This window comes from Varroa destructor, unplaced genomic scaffold, assembly GCF_002443255.2.
Source record: "Varroa destructor unplaced genomic scaffold, Vdes_3.0 BEIS01000007.1, whole genome shotgun sequence".
In the NCBI taxonomy this organism is placed as follows: Eukaryota; Metazoa; Arthropoda; class Arachnida; order Mesostigmata; family Varroidae; genus Varroa; species Varroa destructor.
Window position 1 is genome coordinate 37596310 of NW_019211460.1, and position 20437 is coordinate 37616746.

At 42.4% G+C, this 20437-nt stretch overlaps 1 protein-coding gene across 1 annotated transcript in view; it reads left to right on the forward strand.

Annotated features, from left to right (window-relative positions):
* Positions 1-20437, forward strand: part of LOC147754673 (uncharacterized) — a 115901-nt gene that overhangs the window by 69711 nt on the left and 25753 nt on the right. Inside the window, exon 7 of the mRNA XM_086975037.1 lies at positions 15010-15649. The gene's annotated coding sequence lies outside the window, so the exon portion shown is untranslated. The remainder of the gene's footprint in view (positions 1-15009; positions 15650-20437) is intronic.

A 20437-nucleotide genomic window follows, 5' to 3' on the forward strand; every position in this document is an offset into this window, starting at 1 on the left:
TTCGATTTTCGCGGGTTTTCGCAAATTACTTACCTTGTCAAAAATGAGTAAATGCCTCGTCGCCGTTTCTGTTAAGTATTATATAATATGGGAGCTAGGCAAAGCGTGTTTGTGAGTACCGATGATATTAGACCTCATTTGTCTGGGTGACGTTAATTACTTGTTGCCCTGTTCAGTTACATGTCGCGCTATAGTATGACATAGCAGACAGCAGGATCGGGTGCAAACAATTGTTTACGTTCTAACGAAGGGGCTACTGTTACTCTCTGTTGAGGGGTGACTCTACAAAACCGTTGCGCGCAAATTTAAAACTGCACGAAATTTCATAGACAACCTACGTACCGACTTAGTGAGATTTCTTTGAGTTACCTTCTTGTATTGACTATCGAGAGTGCATCCGTAATGCAGTTAACAATTATTTTTCATGCAGTGAAGTTTATGGGGTGGCCAACGTAAACTTCAAAAAAATACGCGACATATAAATTCGTGTGTCTGTACCCTTTTTGGAGAAATATTGGAAGGAGAAAACTATTGAGCTTAGTTGATAGGATGGCCATATGTTGCTACTCTAATCAACAGCTTGAAGCCAGTGGAACATACAGCCGTGCTAAGGATCTAATAATATATTTTCTATTATCATCTAAATGAATTTTCAAACACTATTATTGCTATTGAAGTTTTATTATGTTTGTGTGACTTCGAATTAAGAAGGGCCTTACTGGACGTAGCAAAAAAAACCGGCTTGAAGAATTAGCCTGTCACTTGCAGCCTAATCAAGGTGGCGCTCCACATGCCTACCTCTCTATTCATACGAATTGCAAATAGGTGTTCTGCGAACTATTTCCTCTTCCGGTACCTCGCTAAGACGACCTTCTTCAAGCTGGGTTATGGTTGCAGCATCTATATACATAAGCAGCTTTTCCCTGATCAATGCCTACTAAAAGTGATGTCCCTTAATATGTACAAAGGATAAAAATTATATTACATGGCGTAAAGGGCATTTAACCATGAGTGCAGTATTTGTGAAATTCGGTCCTTTAAATGACTATCAGACAAATTTATAAACATACATGTTTTTCTCATGTACGTTACTTATCCTACTACATTGCCTTTCAGAGACGTGTCCTGTGTAGATGGCACAGAAGGTTTTGACTATATAACCCACTGTTCTGATTCTAAGTATTTTGCATAGTGGTTAACAACCAACTCTCACACTCGCACGTAAGTTATGGTATTACTACTAAAAATAGGAACTGTGTGGTTCCGCATGTTAGACGCTTATAATGCGTTGCCCTGCTAAACTGCATTACTACTTTATATGTCGGATGTGATTATACGTCACAATTTAAAATGATCCGTGTCAAACATGTGTGATGAGGTCTGTTTTTTACAAAAAAATCGTGGGTTTGCGTTTGCGTCCATTGAATTACCCGCCCTGTTTTCAGACCCAGTCATCACATAGAAATAGCAAGAAAGTCAATATCCTTTCACTCTTTTCTGTTTATGTTGAGAGCAAAGTGAGATAAATTGATGTAATAAATGAATGGTAAAAATTGTGATTTTGTTGTGATTGCACTAGTGTACACACACAGGCGTACGCCGCGTGGGGCTTCCGGCCTTCGAAAAACGCGAAGAAGCCTCAACTACAGCTACATAGATATGCGCTTCGCAAGGACAGATGGACGATGGATAGGCGAGTGATAGGTTTTTCCGCAGGATCCAGCTACGCATAACGTTATCCAACGTTTCTGAATCGTGTTTTGCCAACCCTTTACCCAGTTCGTTGCCGAAAAAGAGGCTTCTTTTACGGGTGAAAACAAAAATAAGGAGTAGTTGTGCGAATCCTAGCAAACTGTTTGATATATTTTGGCGGTATTCATTGTATAATTTAGCGGGTAACGTGCATTTACTGCATAAATGGCTTAACTGCGAGACAATAACCCAAATAATTGTACGATACTTATATAAATGGTAATGGAAAGACTTGAGTGTTCTCACGACGCATTAATCCTTTCTTGCAAAATCCCAATTTATAGGGTAAGAAGCGACAATGAGCCGTCTGCCTTTGGTATATATGTGTATGTGGTACACGCCGCTTGAAAGTGTCTAGAGCGACCTAAGATTACTCAGCGTCTCGCATGTTGTGCAGGGATTGCAACAGGACTATGCCGCTCAGAGGACAAAGAACAAGATCATCAATCTCTTGGCGTCGTCTGCAGCACTACTACTACTACCACTGTCCCGCTAAGACAAAGTTATAGTTCCTCTGTAGATGTCAGCAGTGTCGTCACACCGGTAGCCGCGGCAGTGAGCGGTGATTCTGTTGCGTAGTAAAAGCAGTAATTTCTTTTTTCTCGTATGAATCTACCTGTCTTTTTTTGTTACAACCTTTCTATCGCACTCTCGCTTCCGCCGACGATGCTTACCTATAACGAAATAAATGACTGAGTGAGTAAACGATGAGATTATCGACTATGATTAGGATATGTCGTGCTGCTGCGAACGAAGGGCTGACGGAGGGATAATGCAGGTAAGTTGGAAATAGTTTTCAGGACAGAATGACAGGTTAGGGTTATCGACAGTAGCGGTCACAGAGGGGCGTAAAGCTGCACTCGTATAGCAGCGACGGCAGTAAATTCGACCGGCAACTTGTGGAAGAGGCTTCTCAAGGTCGTGGTCGTTGTCGATTATATTTGGCAGAAATAAAAAGAAGAAATTCTAGTATTTAGTGCTACCGCCTACTGCCCACAACCGCTACTTCTGCTGCTATGACGGCTCATCATGGTTTCAAAGTAACTGCGTATCGATTCCGGTCACACACTCGCACCTATAGACAGTGGATAGGTCGAACAGGTCACCGATATAAAGGAATCTGTCCGTACGGAAGGAACACTAGAAAGATAGGAACATTGGAAGGGAAACTGAACATGGAGGCGCTCAATATGCAGAAAGGAGGTCCATCATTTTAAGGTGTCGTAACAAAATCGCAGACTATCTATTTCACAATGACACTTGGCCATTCCAATGATCGGGTTATTGACTGGTGTTGGAAGGAGTAGTAATTGATAATGGCCACTTCGACTGTTGTTGTTATTATGTATTTGTTGACTGATAACCTGTTGTCTGCTATTTTAAGGAGACGAGGCAGCGTAATCTATGAGATGGGCGCAGACAAAAATACGCAAGTGCAGATTTTCTCTCTTGATAAAGTGTTTTGATTCAAAATTTTGTTAAACGGACTACTGCGTTATTATTAATATAATTAAGCAAAAAATAAGTGCAAAATAGCTTATTTGAACTGCATCGCATATATTTGGATCCCGTTATATTGAAGTGATGTTCCTGATGTGCCTATAATTTTACTGATGTACATATATTTGCACATCATTACCATTTTTAACAAAAATGAATGACTACTACTAGTTCCAATATCATTTCTTGGCAGTTTCCGCTCGCCCCTGCTAAGATCAAAGCTATCTACAGTTTACGCTTTACGACGACAACGGCGACCGACCAATCGTCGGTAATGAAAATGAAATTTTCATTATTAAGTTAGGTCACGGTGTTTTATAACTGTAACTTCAACTTGGTGCTGTTATTTGTTATGACACTATACAATATGATCAGGTTCTCATCGTTATAGTAATCCCATTGTTCCACTTCACCTCTAGATGAAACGTTCAAGGTCTCTAAGGTGGAAATCAAGCCCATGATTTTAGCGCCCGCACACACACACACACATTATGAAACAAAAAAAAGACATATGCTGAAATATAGCAATGTTTGCGTTTTTAGGCGATACTACGCTACTGCTTCCCCTCGTGCAGTGCTGCATGTTCTGTCACCCCTACTAGTCGTATTGTTGAATGGGTTTCACTTTTCATTCGCTCTGACTTTCGGCCAGCATTTTATTAGGTTGTACTGTAAAAATATTATGGTGGCCGTTTGCGTAGTCGAAAAATATAGATTAGACCTTTTTTATCTTCTTCTCTAAAGAGATTTCCATAATGGTTCCAATGAAGGGTAATCTATCGCTCTTTCTTGATAGTTAAATGGTTGTCGGTTTTCATACCGGTGAAGCACCTATATCGTATCACAGATCTTCTATTCATCACCTAGCGTTAGTTTCTGTGTAGTGCAGGCGCGATGGCGACCATTCGTGTTGACTGGCAGAGCATGAGGAGAGACGACCCGTTGCCTCGGCTTTCAATATCGTATTTGGCTATTTTGATGTATTAAGCAGAATAGCCTCTGAATCGACTCGGAATCCATGTTTGTTTTTGGGTTAAAGTAAATTGAAGAAAAACATGGAAAAAATGAAGCTTTGCTTCGGAGAAGGAAAGATGTTGATATATATCTCTTAATTATAAGCTGCTATATCTTATCTGAAAGTTAGCCACAATTAATCTCCACAGACCTGAAATATGCACTGTGTATGCAGCCCTTATAAGATCTGAGGCCAGGAAATGAAAACCGTACGAAGTATCCCTTATGCGTGCTCTCGGTGCTCTTTGATGACCATATAATTGCGCGTATATGAGCAAGTGAATTTGAAAAACACATACGTAACTCCAAATATATTCTATAAGAATAGAACTTTAGCATAACAGATATAGTAAATAAATTCAAAATATGGTGAGAATGGTCTGCGCGATCCGTACTCACTCGAAATAGGCGCAGAAAAACAAACTAAGGGCTTATATATATCTATATAGGAGCTGAAAAATGTGCAGTTAGAGCTGATGGCTGCTAGACTTCTGTTCATTTTTCGCCTAATTACAGCCTAGAACCTGTTTGTTCAGAGCCCAATAGCTCCTATGGCCTCTTATTTTTACGAGCTTATGATGCTTAAGGCAGTAGTTTCGATGCGTTCAAGGTCAAGCATAAAATTTTCAAGACAAAGGTCTACATGCGCGAATTTAGCTAAGGGAAGTCGTTAATTGAATAAACACGGATGTAAATATGCGTTTATTACTCTAATGTAACAATTTGTAATTGTAAATTTTGCGAAGTAGCCATTACTATCTATATCCGCAAACGCTATCTCTTACTAACAACCAAAACCGGATTTCATTTTGCATGGTTGACTAAGTAAAAACTATGACAAAGGGGGGGGGGGGGGGGTTTTCCGCATCGCCACGGTCATAAAAGAAACAAAAAAGCTTCCGTCACCCAGCAGAAGGCCCTGTAATACACACTGTCGTAATGCCATCACCTATTATCATATAAATGATGGCGACAGATAACCTTCGTCTTTGCCTTATACCCCTTTCTTTATTATCGTTAGGAGTTTGCTTTCGTAGCTCGTTGCAGTCATGTCGACTTTTATGCGTTTTGCGCTCCACCCTGGACGTTACGTTATTCGTATTGAGAGCCTTTGTTTTGGACGAGGCCTGCTGCTGCCAAGTTGTGAACCTGCTCATAGGTTCTCATCAACGTTAGGCGCAGAGCCTCAGAGAACACTGTTGTTAGCGGAGTGGAGCGAAGCTGGGCCAAGCAGAACCAGCTTTCTTCCTAATCGCTCTGCCCGTAGCGCTCTTCGTTATCATTCTTCTTTTTTTTCGTCCTCCATCTTCTTCGTCTGATCTCGTACCTGGTATTCGCCAACTCGCGCCTTTCTCTCCCGCCTCGGCGCTCTCAACACTTCGCCTCGTGGGAACAAGAATCCTGTTCTTCAACTCCTGGTTTCGACTGGTGCTGATGCTGCCCATGCCTCTGTGGAGGTTCCTGGGGGTCGCGCTCGCTGATCGGTTGAACTTGAACTGCGAATGAACCAGGAACCGTTACCCTTCCCAGGATACAGGCAGTAGTAGCAGCAGCAGCGGTGATGGCAGCGGCGCCGGCTGCTGCTACCGTGATGGAACCGATTACATAACGAATAGAAAAGCCGCTTGCCTAAACGATAAACCTGCTATTTATGGGAACGTGCGAGTGCTGAGTGTGTGGCGGCATAAGCTGTAATGATCGCTAAACCTGCGCTGTTTCCAGCTCCAGTAACCGTAGTCGCGGCAGTAGTAGTTGCTGCGTTAGCAACGGTAGATGACGGTCGTCTCCGACTTTGTACTGGGAAGATAGGTACAGAGGGTAGCGGGAAGGGGAACGGTTGGCGGCGCCAACTCTCCCTCCCGGCCTGAATGCAATATGTGCCGGTATAGCGAGCAAATCCTCTGCCTTCTCGTGACGACGGCAGCGGCACAGGATTCCCTAAGGGTTTCTTGACGGGGAGACAACTTCCTTGTTTTTAGTATCCTGCCTGCGTACTGGCGAAAGGGGTTAAGCCTACGCATTCATAAGGCGAAGGAAAGTTGAATCAACGCGGAAGGACCTAGCCAGTGCAGCCTGAGCACTACAATCATTATCGAGAGAAAGTGCAGGGTGTTGCTAGTAGAACCAACAGTACTGCTGTGGCATCGCCGCTGCCTCATGGTGAAAGCGGCCAGAAACCCGGAAGAGTTTTTACTTCTCAGGCTTTGCACTGTCTGCCTAGCCTCGGTAAAGCTTCAAACGACGACAACGGCGACTGGGACATCAGCAATGAGAAAGAACGTGAGAACTATCAATAGCTTAAAAGAAAACTCCTGGGAACCAGAATCTCGTACTATAGAAATCCACGATAGTCCCGTATGACCTGTGGCATGCGGACTTTGTTCCTTCACCAAATATCTAAACTCCTTACGACCTCGTCAAAGCCGTCGTGGACAGTAAATGAGCATGCTCTCTGTGGATTGACTGGCCACATAATAATGCATTTGTTTGTTTTGATTATTCACAGATCTACGGAAACCTAATAGGACGGCACGTTCGGCAATAGGGCCACAAAGCTGCCATTTAAGTTGCGTCCAGGTTCGGATGAACCTGAGCGGATACACACTTCACATGAAAATACTAACAATATTCACGTACATAGACTGGCCGTTTATTGAAAAACATAGGCTTTGCCAATGCTTCAAACGGCATTGTAAAGGACACATGCCTCCCGTCACGGGTGATGCAGTAAAGCGAACTGGTGAGTTGAATATTTTTGATAAAGCGTAGTCGTAGGCACTGGCTAGACTCTAGTCAGGAAGCCATTCTATCCCGTTTATCAGAGGTTATTCTCAGAGCCTTGAACCTGATTGCTGACCGACACCGAGAATCGAGGTGATCCAGGAAGAGCGTCGCAGACTGGCCCGGTCACCCACAGAACCTGTTTCTGGTGTGAGTCTTTGAAGGTTCTTGAGCAGCGGCCGCAGTATAACGGTGAGAAATTCCGCAATATTCGTACACGCAATGAAATGCGTAAATACAGATTATTGTATTTGCAACTTAATTAAGGTATCAATTAATATAAACCAATATTTGGGACTAATTTATAAATGATGGTGATATTTCCCTCTACGCTTCTAACTAATACGCGCACATAGATGAATCAGCAAATGGGTAAGCAAACGTCCTGTATCAGACTGCTGATACCCGTAGTAAGAGAACACTTCTACTGCTACTTTCTAAACTTGAATATTTGTTCGATCTGTTGTAAAGCCATACATCTAGCAGCTCCAAAAAGTGTTCGTTAAATGCAGTACGGCGCCGGAAAATTTTATGACACAACTGCCTTTGGGGAAGGAATAATGGACTTCAATAAACGCTGTGTCCAGGTTAATTTTTTCATACTTCAAGTTAACGAAAGTCAATTGAACACTACCTCTGTAGCGCAAATAATTGAAGCACACGCTGTTTTGTTGCACCTGAGATGACATACAGCAGATCCTTGAAGAAATTGCAAGAGTAGGTAAGATCTTCATTTAAATCTTCATAATGATCCTTGATACTCCGCTCTGACAATCGTTACTGTTGGTGACGCCTCGGTGATGGTGATGATCGAGGTCAAAGTTATGATGTTGCAATTTTTGCTTAACATTTTGTGCGGATGCAATTTTTCTGTAAAAGACTGAGCGGCCTTGTCGTCTTCTGGTGAGCGCGCTTGGTTTTCTTTGGAACTTTGACGTCGTTCGGAGGTCACGTGATCGTGAAAGGACCCTATAAGAGGTGCGAACCGACTGGTAACTGTAGAAGCTGCGAAAGCTGTAGCAATAACAACGGGAGCGATCGACGACAAGGACGCGGTTGTGTTCGATAAACGGGATTCAAGGGACGAGGCCAGGGCTTCTATGTAATTTGACAATTTGATCACATATGCGTAGTCTATACACATGCAAACACATACTTCAATATAATATCCACACAGACAAATGTCTACTGCATACCTATAATATTATATATAATGAGAAAAAAGCTGCAATATTAGACAGCGATCGCCGTGTATGAAAATTGAATCAAACAGAAAGTACATAATATTTGATTATAACGATTTTTTAAAAATCGGATTAAATTTACGAGAAAATTAGCCATAGAAATTTTAGATTTTTGACTGAGTGATAACTGACTCTAGTAGGTTTAATAATCGCTTGTAGAAACGCTGCTTCTGATTAACGCATATTCGTTTTGTACATAATTGGACCAATTTACTTATACTCTTAGAGTCTTATATATAGTTCCATGTGGTGACAGTTTACAACAATAGGCTGGTAATGAGGATTTTTTTTCTCATGATTTCCAAAGTAAGAGTATTAGCCGTTGGGTGAATGTTTTACCTTATGTGTTTCCTTATCAAGGTAACCATTCCTTTGGTCTTGACGCAGAAACCCAAGCTGCTGCTGCTACAACTTTGTGTTCTTAGCTAAGTTCAACTCTCGTTCTCATACAACTTGAACGGGATCGTCAGTCATCCTAACCGGTTTTGCACAATACGTAGCAGAGATACTTGCTATGCTGCTACCTGTTCATTTGGCGGAACCGTTGCAATCAAGAACCCTCGAATCGTTAAGTCTACTACCACTGGCCGCTGCTAGTCCGGTCAATGGCTCAGCTGAGTCGAGCCTCTGATATCCTCGTCATCGTCCTAGTTCTATTAAAAATTCGAGCCGCAGCAAACCACAGTGAGGTCTAGGTACACAGGCAGGAAGGTAACTAGTGTAGTTTCTAGTTTCATCCTGTTTCCCTTGCTGGCGCTGTCTTTCTATTCGGCTAATGCTGCCGGCCAATATTGTCGTTGACGCCGCCAAAGGTCGCATTCGAGGCAATCCAACAGGGCAGGTCGTATGATAAGCGTCGTCTCACACGCATCCCATATTGGAACTCCACCTTCATTGCTTCCAAGGCAGACAGCCTTAGAAAGCAAAAGTGTCTATACTACACTATATGTACAAAGGTGTCCAAGGATGTATATTATGGCAAAGTCCATCTGGCGATGGCATCACCAGACTGCCTAATCAGACAACAGTACACGGACTGCCTCCCCAACGCTTCCGCGCATTCGGATTCTCTACTGAGCAGCGACAGCGGCAGCAGCGCTCGGTGCCCATATAGCATCGTAGCGTCGTCCACTCACTGATAACGCCCGTCCATGGCCAGGGAGTTGTGCACTGTGCGAATGGAACACTGCGAACGGTAGCTAACTTACTTGCATAGTGTGCATGTATAGTAGCTGCTAATGCTGTAGTTAGTGGACATGTGCAACAGGATGGACGTGCCAACAGAGCGGAGACTGAATGCAACCTGGCCATCTTGAAAAGGCCCCAGGAGTGAGAGGTGAGATAGACCAGCGTGGTCTTCGTTCCTTCGTTTGATACGTTGTTTCTATTATTCTAGATACTTGGCTGTTGTACCTTTCCACTAAGACGAGTTGGCGTTCGTCGCTGTTTTCACAGAGGACACTCATCTTCCCGCCTGAGCGAAAAAACTATGAAATAGAGGGACAGGGATTACTTTTTGATAACAACGATAAATAGACGCGTCGAAAGCCATCTTTACATGACAAACACTTGTTGATGACATTAATGAAGCTGATCGGCAAACGATTGAAGACGCGTTTTTATGCAATCAGTATATAAACCACAGCTAGTACTAGTGGTGTTAGTGTCTTCATTTATATTATATTTCAGTGTCTTCTCAACTGAAGCAATACTTAACGGCAATGCTGCACGTAAAACACGAAACACTCATTTTCAGCTAGTGCTTTTTGAGGGCTACGATATGTTTAATGGCCGACGTAAAATTTATTATGACCTCCGGACGTGGCAACAATACAAAAAGTTCTAGCCACGAACGTAGTTCTCTGCCAAGCTTGCTCTAACTGCCAGTACACTGCTTACATAGATAATTCAGCTTTTCTAGGAAACGCCGTCGGACCTTTGGCCTGATAGACTGGAGGCCGTAAGTTTAAATTGTTCGTATATTTCATATAAAGTAGTGGAACTGTGTAAAATAACGGCATAGATATGAGTTTATTTTTTTCAATTGCTTCTGTCATTATATGCGTTGTCAATACTTCATATAAAAATTTTGTCCACTGCACCACATCGCAAGTTGTATGTATACATGCATCTTCAACATATCCACCTATGTCATAGCAGATTCTATTTCTCTCTCAAAGGAAAACCTAGAATCGCTTTTACTTTAAGGTCTCGTACTGCAACGGATCTAGATGTGTTGCAAAAGTGAAACTCTAATAAAATCAAACAAATAAATTTGCTCAAGACCATAAAGTTTCCCGAAAGAGAAAGACGTGAATTTCCTTTCAGCGGTCTCAGATTAGATTGCCATTAAACATGGCGGCATTAATTCAGCTATAACATAGCCTCGAATAGAGGCATGTGGATTATAGATCATCGACTATAATTGGGACTTTTAGTTTCGAACTTATTCTTGTTCGTTCATCAAGTGTCACCATGTTCTTGCCTTAATTCGGTTTCATGAAGCGGCAAACTGCTTTCTGCCGTCAAACCTACTGCATCGCGACTCATGCGCATTAACCAGTCTATGAACTATAGCAGAGAGGCCACCCCTCAGCGAGGTCTGCAGCGAAAGTACAACTTTTAGGAGAAGATGTGCATTTCCCGCCAGCTTTAACGAATGTGTTTACGTAAACATGGATTCACCTGAACTCAGACACTCCGATTACGAGCGATAGTTTTAGACCATCAGGCTATAAATTTTGAAAGCGGATTGAGTATTAACTGTTTTTTCTGTTTCGCTTACGAGAAGTCGTTGCTGTTGTTGTTGTTGTTTATGAACAGTGTTTCGTCCGTTTATTTTCTTACTTTGTATTTAAACTTGAACTGATCTATGTTTGTCTCTATATTGCGGCTTTTACATTCGTGTAAATACAGCAAGAAGAGTGCTTGACCGGAAGAAGCGAGTTCGATCGCATTTGACGCCGGCGGTGTTGAAGCCGTCGTAAATCGATCTGAAAACTTTAGAAAGAAGGAAGCAAATGAGACTCAACGGGTGCAACGCCCATTCTCAAAAATAGTGAGAGTCGTTAATAGCACTGACCTCGACTCAGTTTAGGCGAGTTTGTTAAAACGGCCCTCGATGTGGCTTTATTTAGGAGATCGATAGCAACGATTTTCGTTGAAGTTTTGATCTAACAAGACCGGATACAAGGGAGCCTTCGCCATATCTGAGACCAAACGGGCAATACTCGATGTCATCTTAGGGAAGTGAAACACGCTTAGTTATGGATCTGTGACGGGAAATCCAAACGACTTAAGTGTGCCTGGTTTAGGGCCGTGTCCTTTAAAGAGCACTAGGCATTTGAAAGCTTCAACAATGTTTCAAGCAATAGAATATACCGAAGCATCATTTCTTTGCATATATATGTGGCATGGTGGAGTTTTACGGTCCAAAGTAGAGCTGACCTTGATTCAGGGAGAAGGACACTATTAGAGGCAAGTACGTCGACCTCGAGAACACGGGCTCATAAACGATTGCGCGGCAACATTTACGAAATAGCAATATCTTTTATATATATATATATATATCTGAAAGCTAGAGGGTAATAGTAGTCTGAGTACCGCGATGCATCTATAGCGTCCTATGGGGTGTAAATCTTGAGATAATCACAAGCGATCACGTAGAATGATCATCAACTATATAAAATAGCTAGCTAAACAAAACCTATGACATGGCTTCATTGCAATGATTTAGTTCGCAATGCATATTATTTACGAACGAGAACAATGTAATGTATTTTCCTTGAAAGTTCAGTAAGTTTGTTACCTTATTACAGTTAACCTATTCTATTTCCCCAAAAGTCCTAATTAATCTGCGCTGTATGGATCCTTACGCCGAAAAAAAGTGGCTCATTCCCAATTTAAGGTTTCCTAAGTAAACCCAAACAAATTTATACTTTACGTAAATATGCAAAACCTTCGTTAGAATATGTTTCCTGATTCAGTATATTTACTAGCTTTTCCCAATGACAGCTTTTCTGTGGACGATTCCACACTATTACGTACACAGTTTCAATAATCTACGGTAGATAGACGGATACACACGACTGACAACAGGTTTCTCTCGGAGCCCGTTTTGTCATCTTTCAGTAATTTGGTTCGTTATTATCATACCCAGCATTTTCTGAGTTGTAGGCCGTATACACACGAACAGTTTATGCTTTTTCCATCGAAGCGTTCCGACACTCCATCTTTTTTTTGCCTTATCGCTGTTATTTGCTCAGATGGCTTTAGTTTTAAGAAGTTCCATTCGTACCTAGTATCACTCGCAACTGTCTGATTACAGTAGACCTGTTTCCCAAATTCAATCTATTACCTTGTCCTTTTGGTCCTGATGGCTTGGCTTGGTGATCCTGTTACTCTCTTATATTCAGTATTATCTATAGTTCTGTTATGGTTACCCTTATACAGTCATCCTAATTTTCCATTTAAATGGCCGAAATTCTCGCTGGACCCCGGTGCATTAATGCCTTATGTATCACCGATCCATATCCAGTGATTCTTTATTTCCTCGTTCAGTTAATCTATTATCTCCTTGTCTAAGTTATCCCATCGCTTCGCTGCGGTTGTTCTATTACCTTACGTAATGTACGGCTGGGACGGTTACCCTGTTGCAGTGATCCTATTAGACTACTACCAGACTGATCATATAATTCTCCTGTCTTGTCGCACTTATCTAATCAATTTATGCTACATAATGCTAGCGAAATGAATTAATGATACATAAGCTGCAGCTTGACTACGGAGCTTTTCCTTCACATTTGCTCCTCTACTATCTTTCTAAAGCCTTGCTAACTCGATTATCCCATTTTTTTTTTTTTTTGCTAACTCGATTATCCCATTGCAACTACCCAGTTTCAGTAATTCCCTATTCCCTGATTAAGTCCATCTATTATCCTAACCGTAACCTGTGATCGCCCCCGTGTAGTTGCCTATTACTCTCTTGCAATGATTACTTGTACCTGACCTGCCCCTCTTACGCAGTCAATCCGCCACTATAAGACAGTAACCGAGAGTTACTATTACCGGGAAAAAACCGAGCTTGATTTTAAAATTTAAAGTACAAAATCCAACCCAAAATCTTTTAGGCGGCACAGTGTCTTAGATCTCGTCCTGCTAAAGCTTTTTGCCTAGTTACACTCAGTCATGCATAAGCCGCAAGTACAATTCTAACGGACTCCAGAATAACTACAAGAGCATTTTTTGATCCTTTGAGGCCTTTCCTAAAGTAAAAACAATCCAACTCGAGCATACGGTGAGTAGTTAAAGAACCGTTGCATAGGATCACCCTATATGGCAGGGCGTTTTCCATATACTAATATCCTACTTCAGCCTTAAAGAAATAGTTACAACCAAGGGCGGCGGATAAGCTGGGAAACTGCATGAGGTCGCTCATCTGGAACCTGAGGGTCGGCTATGACAATGGCGACCTCATTTACTACCCTACGCCTGTGTTCACTGGCCATAGTCAGTACTAGATCTAAAAGGTGAGCATAAGGAAAACGTAGCATCACGTATGCATATTAGGCACGTCAGACGAAACAGATAAAGTGCAGCATCCTGCGTTTCCCGTATGAGGTCCTTCAAGAGGAGCGTAGAAAAATACTGCAAGGTACATTCTGGACCATGATTAAGGGAATTGTCTATCATATGTTAAGGTCTACGGAGAAGTGGAGTAAAAGAAAAACTTTTTCGAAATTATTGCGCGTAGAAAAAACTTGAATAAGCAAAAAGGAGCAGACTTAATGGAAGACGTCACAAAGGGGTAATCTTCAGGGAATCGGAAGTAATGTTTCAAAATGGTTTCAGGCCTTAGGAGGAGACCTTAACACATCATACAGTGGTTAAGTGTAGGTATTATCACGCTCTAAACAGCCAGAGTAGGATTTAATCTTTTTTTGCGAACAGGTGAGTAGGTTTCACAGGCGCGTTCCACAAAATGCACTATTAAGGGGAATGGCCCCACTTATCCTTGTTATTAATCCATGCCCCTATAAAGGAAAATGTGTCGTGCCTACATTTTACAAGCAGTCCCGCACAGACCATTAACGACGCCTCGCTCCAGATATCGTGCTCGGAGCAGATTCGTTAGCTGGCCACTGTTAATCTAGTACTCAGTTAAGTTCATCGTTCATGCTTCAACGTAATGACGCTTCGGGGTTTCTTCGGGAGTTTTGGAACTATGAGGCACATTTTGAAACGTGGTTTCAGTGTGAAGCAACCGAAATTGGCGAGAATGGGTAATGAATTAGCATAGTTTGGAGCTGAGATGCCACATTCGTGATATGCTAGCAGCATCTAGGAGGTTTACTGCTAGATTATCTTTGAGTGCGTATTGTGCGAAGGACGCTTGAGCCTTCGGTTTGAATCCCCTTTGCGCCCGCTATGACTTTTTATTTCCGCTGATCGATCCTATTGATTGGTCCCTACCATCAGTCATTTTGCTCAGTACGATAAACCAGTTGTGTCATTGTGCGGGCAAATATCCCTGCGATTGCTCAAACAATTTTGATGTCTGCAGTGACATTTATTTAGCATTCTTCGTTCCTGTTGGTATCATTTGTTGTGTCACCTATCGTTTGAGCTCGCAGTAATGCTTATTTTTTGGAGAATATAGATATATACAAATATGTGATCGTTTAAAATAAATGTACTTAGTACACTTATTGCGTTCCAGGCCACCGAGGTCGCGTCGTCTTTAGAAGCAGGAAAGAGACGAGAAAAAAAAAACAGACGAGTCAAGCCACGAAGCTATCGTCATTCAAGTGAAATTGAACGTTTGGCGGCGGTGGCGTTGGTCTCGCCACTTTGTTTGGGCCCTCACGGTAGCTAGCACGGTACAGCGGCCCATGGCTGGGGCGGTGTCGGGTTCAATGACCTGCATTGCTCGACATCATCGTTGACATGGTTATCGTCCACTGTTCGTTGGTCATGTTATGCCATAGCATTGCATGGCCTGATGTTGTGCCAGCCAGTTAGAAAGGACCAACTAACGGCAGCTGACAGCTGGCAGCAGCAGACGAAACACTGACTTAGTTATGAGACAACGATGTCGCTGCCGATGGCGTTCACGAGAAGCGGGCAAGGCACACTAGCCGTCAACATCAACCCAACAGCTGAAGCAGGCCGGTCGTTCACCCCAGCGCCACCTAACAGGCACCGTTACCATCGCGGAGTTCCATGGCCGTGTTTGTACTATCTGTGTGTTTTATAGAGATGAGATGTGTGTTAGCACTAATAATAACAACAACAACAACAACAACGAAATCTCTTGCCATAACCGCTAATGGTAACGGCGCCAATTTAACAAGGTCATCGTAAGTGACGTCAGCGCGATGCTGCTCCTGCTACCGTTTGTTCTGTTTCTCTACGATAATCATGCCGTAACTATTATTATATTAACTGCTCATTGCTTAGAATCAAGTTGAATGTCTAACAAAGCGAACGTAACGTTACGTACTGAGTACGACACAACTGAAACAATGGCCACGGACTCAAATCACGCTATTGACTTGTACAACAGTCTCGTTACAAACGAGCAAGATTTTTTTTTATCGATAAGTGTCAATGAAACGTATAGTGTTTGGCATAATCGCGATCAATAGTAAGGAAAAGCTCATAGGGGATATCGACGAAACGCATTAAAAGCCATCGCCGTTAGCTAATACCGGCTTTGGCCTTCACACAATTAAAATAAACAATTATTTCTTTTGGGAAACACACACACACACACACGTGGGGAGATGGAACTTTTCTTACAGAAGGAATGTTGTCCAAAATAGGAGAGTTCGAATAAGGATACTTTGATTGGTCTGCTTTGCTTACTATTTACTAGCCGAAGGGTATTCTATCGACGCTGGCCTAGGATTGGAAATTCTCACTGGTACAGCTGTCCTGCGTTATTGTACAGTTGTATAGTTAACTCTGCCTTTACGAAGGGTTTGAATGTGCAATATGTGGCAATGTTTTCTCCCATCCAATTACAAAATGCACCAGTGTTCGCTATTGTTGCCGTTGTTTATAGCTCACTGTTCATCATTCACTAGTGCACTCAGCGACTAGTCGTGCGTGACCCTGTGTCGTACGTACTTACATACAGAGTACGTAGACGTACAGACGCAGTGAAAAAAAAATATGGTGCATCGAGTAACTAGCCATTTTCTATACCATATAATGCATAACAGATATTAGCTGTAAGGATAAGTATTTTCAATATAGGTCCTGAAAGACAGCTCTTATTTGGAGTATTATCGAAATCATTCAAGATCCTAACACTATCCCTAAATGTAGGACTATTGGTGAATCTCATTTCCAGCTCCAGATTCCAATCTTGTTCGCTGTCGGTCATTGTGACACGCTAACCTAGACAGTAGAACGTCCTTCTCGGCCTCTCAATTGCTATTACCGAAAGCAGGCTGACTCGTTTAACTCAAAATAACGGAGACTCTATTGTAACAACGTTGAGGAAAGTCCTAGAAAATCCACGGTCACCGACATACCGTATCACCATTAACGTAACGCCGTTAACAAAGAAAAGCTAACAATATAGCTGTCAAAAAAGAAGATTGATCGCCTACCGAGAAAGCGTATGTTTTACTATAAAAGACGAAGACCATAGCCCGTTTGCAATTTGCTGGCTGGTCGCTATTTGTGGGCCTTCGAATCAGGAGTCCCCTGTAGCCTCAATCCTGAGATGCATTGCCGATGTGAAACCCTACGTTAAGCCTAGTGTATGTTTTTGATAAATGAAATCCAAATGTGGTTAAACTCATTTCGATTCAAGTTAGATTAGTAATTAAAAATTGTTTTGCTATTTGCTGTGAACAGGGAGCAGCTGCTCGTCTCATTGTCATAACGAGACTTGAGCTGGATGCTACTAAGCCTTCTTAAAGAATTTTCTCATCAAACTTTAAACGTTAATATTAAGGAAGCTTCAAGTGATGACTCCGTTATAGGGACCATGTTAAAAACAAGATTATTTTAACAGTTATTTTTAGGTAGTTAACGTTGACGATCATTCCCCCATCATCTATCCATTTGTTCAGACCGCCTGTTTTTCATCGCGAGGACGGAGCGCAGGCAGACAAGAGGCGGCAATGAATAAGCGATTAGGCATAGCCGACCATTCAAGGCTGAGAAGGTTGGAAGTAGATATTCAACCTTGAAGGCCAATCCAACGGAGCCTTCCACAACCGGCGGAGTCCAAAAGGCGTATCTTTCTGGTCACATGGGCAAGTTGAAAAGGGAAGTGCTGAAGTTTTTCCAACTGCTTCGTAATACAGGGTCGCTCCTAACAAGCCTTGCCGAGAGGCCAACGAGTGCCCAAAACGACCGCAAGTGTCATTGAATCGTTTCGATTTACAGATCCTCGCCGAGAGAGACGACGGCCTCAGGACAATGAAGTGAGCGAACTGATTCCAGACAATGGTTAGACAGAGTAAGGCGCACAGCTCAGAACGGCCCTATTCTTATGCTCACGAAAAACCAGATGAAATTGTTCCGCAGAAGAGTATGATCAATCAATTGAGTACAGCTGATGTTCGACGGTCATAACAAATGATACGTTTATTCTCAAATATTTCTGATTCAGCTGTAACTAGAATTATCAGCGAGTCACTTTCACTCAAAGAATATGCGAAATATAGCAAAAATCGGATCTCCTTAACAGAGCACAAAAGCGGAGCGGACGGCCCGGCCCGGCCGCTAACGATGATATGATAAATACAAGCATAGCTTGCTAGTTTTGTGATAGTTCGAATAATATGGTGGTGACATTATTGATTTCAGCGGGGGTAGGAAAAAAGTCGCTGCTTTTGGAGACGGTAAGGTGTCCACCGTATAGTTCCATATGGCCAAAGTACGGGTCCGCAATAGAAGTCTCCTCTAACCCTGTATTGAAGACAGTTAGAATGCGTACGTATTTATACCAGAGTGATGGACAGATTGCTCCAAGCGAAGTTCTAACCATGTAATAAGCGATCTCTGATAGCGACCCAGGTTCTTCTCGAGTTTGACAGGTCGGTCTTTACCGGTCAACCTTTACTTCACGTGAATAGTTGTGAATGACTTTTGCCCGTTCAACCGAATGCATATCGTAAGCCTAGGCCTACTTACTGTATAACAAACTGAAGTAAAAGGAGACTATTTGTGCTGTCTCAGGTAAATGGCGCCTCAAGAATTGTTAGGCAATTAACTCTTCACAGTGGGCCTGCTCCAACGTTAGAGTTGAAATCATGCCGCCCTCTTTCTATTGATCATATCTCGTAACTGCTTGATCTATCTCATTATCTAAAGTAACCCATTCAACGTCCCACATAATTTTCTCGAGCGTGTGCGCTATCGTAATCGAGGCCACGGCGCTTTCGGATTCGAGATACCTACCTATATACTAATACAGTATATCCTTATTTCGTTTACCAGCTTATAGCAACTCCTACATTTATGGGTACATACACATAACGTATAGAGTGTGATTCCTGTACAGTTACATAACCAGTGTTGCTTGTGATGTAATTGGCACTTCCGTAGCTCCCTCTAAGGTCGCTAAGTTAGTGCCGTGCTACTTAGAAGCGGCCTGTTCTTATCGGTCTTCCGTTGCCATCTATTAATTGCTTTTTTGATTGGCATAACTCTGTTTGTCTCCTGGGTGCGTCAGACTTCCACGAGCTTTGTTTGAACCCTCGCGGGTTGTCGGTTCGTGCCCGTAACAATCGTATTAGCTAATATAGCTTTCGTGCCAATCGCTCGCAGTCTACCCACCTCCGGTCCCCGGCGATAACTGTTCAACGCACAAAATCCGGAAGCGCAAGTTCAACGACCTTCCTTCCCACTTTACCCTCTCCTGCCTGGTCGGTCCGCGCGACGTACGACCAGACGGCCACGCCACCGACGCTGCGACTGGCTGTATAAAGTGGACCACTGAGCCAGCGGCGACGGCGGCGTCAGGCAGCATTTGTGCGAAAAGCCGGCTCGCAGCCCAGTGACTTACTTTTGAGGACAATGGTCTACTTTGAGACGATGCGCGCGAAAGACCGCGAGCGCGGACCACTAGCGTCAAAGAAGAAAAGGGCCTGAAAGAATTTATGTAGACACTTCTGATGAACTTCTTGTTTTGGATGCGTGCTGCTAGAAGCGACCGGAAAAACTGCGTTATGCGCTGAGGTGCCAGTACGTACAATGTATTATATAATACATAAGTCCGATAAGGTCATATCGTTTCTGCTCGAAACTCGTAAAGGTCTTATTGCAGTTGATTTTAACATACATATACATACGTACATACCACGCACATACCATGCACAGTATGGCTGCAAGAGTGAATCACAGAGTCAGCAATCTGATGCACCAATGATAAAGTTAAATAGTTCTCAATAGTGCTAACAGCAATTGCAGTAAGAAGAATGAAACAGTAACAGGAAAGTTCATGCTGGCAACTCTTTCAATACAGAAAAACCCGGCCTGGCCAGTGATTCCTCTACCGGTAGGTTATGACCGATATTAAATGAAGTACACATGGAATTACATGATGTTACTAAGGGAGTCACAGCAACTTTCGGTGTATATAAACGCCGTTCATTATGTGTAAATCGAAAAAAAAAACAGTTGCGTAGAGTCGTAACTTGATTACTCCGATATTTTTCCCCATGACAATTGAAGCTTCTATCTTCGTATTCACCTGTGGATTCGTTTTTTTCTCATTGGCGAGTCTATATTTGTTAACAATGGTTTGTACTTCCGAATCTTGATAATGATACTAAGTATATCTGGTTTATATAACTCCACCTTACACTAACCAGCACGGAAAAAATGGGAGTCTATATCTACAACAAGCCAAAACATAATTACTACAAAAACAAATTCTAGCTAAGCAGCCATATACATCAATTTGTTTCTAAATGGAACTTGGCTAAACTCTCACTGCAGAAAGAGACAAATCATCCATGTGAAATCTAGCCTTTCCCACTGTCAGCTTTGATCGTGGAAATTTCTTCATTCTACTTTGGAAAGGATATGAAATATATCCGGCAGCTCCTTCTATCTACTTTTATACCCCGGATATTTTTTATGTTCTTCACATCAAGGATATTTATCTACTTATCATTTCC